At 68.7% G+C, this 1851-nt stretch overlaps 2 non-coding genes across 2 annotated transcripts in view; both read left to right on the top strand.

The window, feature by feature from the left end:
• Nucleotides 1-389: 389 nt before the first annotated feature.
• On the top strand, nt 390-543 carry LOC140193233 (5.8S ribosomal RNA). The gene has a single exon (XR_011884674.1). It is a non-coding gene; the product is annotated as a 5.8S ribosomal RNA (ribosomal RNA).
• A 967-nt stretch (nt 544-1510) lies between these two features.
• The window catches only part of LOC140193235 (28S ribosomal RNA), a 3833-nt gene continuing 3492 nt past the window's right edge, over nt 1511-1851 (top strand). The window contains exon 1 of the ribosomal RNA XR_011884676.1: nt 1511-1851. This exon is cut by the window's right edge and continues 3492 nt beyond it. This is a non-coding gene — a ribosomal RNA (28S ribosomal RNA).

Genomic DNA, 1851 nt, shown 5'->3' with positions numbered 1-1851 from the left:
GCCTCCGCTCGTCTGGCGCGCCCCGGGTGCAGGCCTTTGGCCCGGCGGCGGCGGATCGCGAACGCCCTGATGTTTTCCTTCAAACCGTGATCAGTCTGACGAATGTAAGCGCGAGAGCGCGACAGGGCCGTCGCTCGCTGGTGCTCCTCTCTCCGCGTGGAGGTGGGGTGTTGGGCGGTCCTGGGCTGCCTGCTGGTCCAGCCGGCTCTCTTGCTTCACGCTCCGTCTCCTGCCACACGCGCGCCGTCCGCCTTCCCTGCTGTCTCGCTCTTGCCCAGGAGAGGAGGAGGAGGAGCAGCTTGGTCGTCGGCGGAGCGTCGGCATGGCAGGAGCGACGGGAGGCCTGAGTCCGGCGAGGCGGCACAAAGCCGAAAGAAAACCTCTTAGACAACTCTTAGCGGTGGATCACTCGGCTCGTGCGTCGATGAAGAACGCAGCTAGCTGCGAGAATTAATGTGAATTGCAGGACACATTGATCATCGACACTTTGAACGCACTTTGCGGCCCCGGGTTCTTCCCGGGGCTACGCCTGTCTGAGGGTCGCTTGTACGATCAATCGCGCTCGCTTGCCGCCAGGCTGGCGGGCGCGCGGCTGGGGCGTCGCAGAGGGTCCTGAACCCTCTATGTCCCCCTAAGTGCAGACCCCGGAGCCCTCCGCGCCACGCGGCTGCCTCCCCCCCCCCAGTGGAGCCGCGTGGCCACCTCGGAGGCCCTCGACCCGTGCCCACCTGGGCCTCGCCCCGTCCGCCAGCGGACGCGGTGCGGCGGCGCCTTTCCCCTGCACGGCCGTCACTGCGGTAGCGCCGCGCCCCTCCGCCGCGAGGGCCGCGAGTTCGTCGTCGCTTCTGACCGCCGCCTTGCTCGGGACTGTCGCCTGCCTCGCCGAGGCGTTGCCGTGTGGTGTGTTGCCAGCGTTGAGCCTCTGTGCGCCGCCGCGAGACCGAGTGGCGAGGCGATCGAGGAGGTTAGGAGGCGAAGGAGAGATGGAGAGCGAGAGAGGGTCGACGGGACGGGGTGAGCAACCCCGCTCCCGGCGAGCTCGACAGGGAAAGAGGGCCGCGCCTCTGCCGTGCCTCGCACGCACGGGAGGGGTCGGCCTCGCGCCGCGGCGCGTCCCTGGCGTGTGCACCTCTTCCGCCGCTCGGCTCACCCCGCACCGCCTACTCGCTGCGCCCGCTCGCTTCGGTCCGCGCCGGCGTCCGTCGGTGCTCTCGGGAAGCGAATTCAGCCGAGCCCGGGTCTCGCCCGTGCACCGCGGGGTGCAAGGGGAGCCAGCCAGCCAGACAGACAGCCAGCCTTCGGTCGGCCTGCGCGAGCGTGACGCGCGGCCGCCCGGCACCCGCCCGTCTCACCCGCCAGCGGCGGGGGAGCTGGCGCGCGCCGGGCCGGTCCGCCTTCTCGCCCGCCTGCTGCCGGCCGTCGCGCACTGCCTTGCCTGCCTTGCCTGCCTGCCTGCCTGCCCTGCGCCCCCCTGGCGTGGCCCGGCCGGCGCTCGGTTCTCTTCTGCCTACGACCTCAGATCAGACGTGGCGACCCGCTGAATTTAAGCATATTACTAAGCGGAGGAAAAGAAACTAACGAGGATTCCCTCAGTAACGGCGAGTGAAGAGGGAAGAGCCCAGCGCCGAATCCCCGGCCGCCTGGCGGTCGCGGGAAATGTGGCGTATAGAAGACCTCCTTTCTCCGACGACGCTCGGGGGCCCAAGTCCTTCTGATCGAGGCCTAGCCTGTGGACGGTGTGAGGCCGGTAGAGGCCCCTGGCTCGTCGGAACGGAGTCTTCTCGGAGTCGGGTTGCTTGTGAATGCAGCCCAAAGCGGGTGGTAAACTCCATCTAAGGCTAAATACCGGCA

Source organism: Mobula birostris, unplaced genomic scaffold (assembly GCF_030028105.1).
Source record: "Mobula birostris isolate sMobBir1 unplaced genomic scaffold, sMobBir1.hap1 scaffold_4605, whole genome shotgun sequence".
Classification (NCBI taxonomy): domain Eukaryota; kingdom Metazoa; phylum Chordata; class Chondrichthyes; order Myliobatiformes; family Myliobatidae; genus Mobula; species Mobula birostris.
This window is presented reverse-complemented; position numbering and strand designations above follow the sequence as displayed.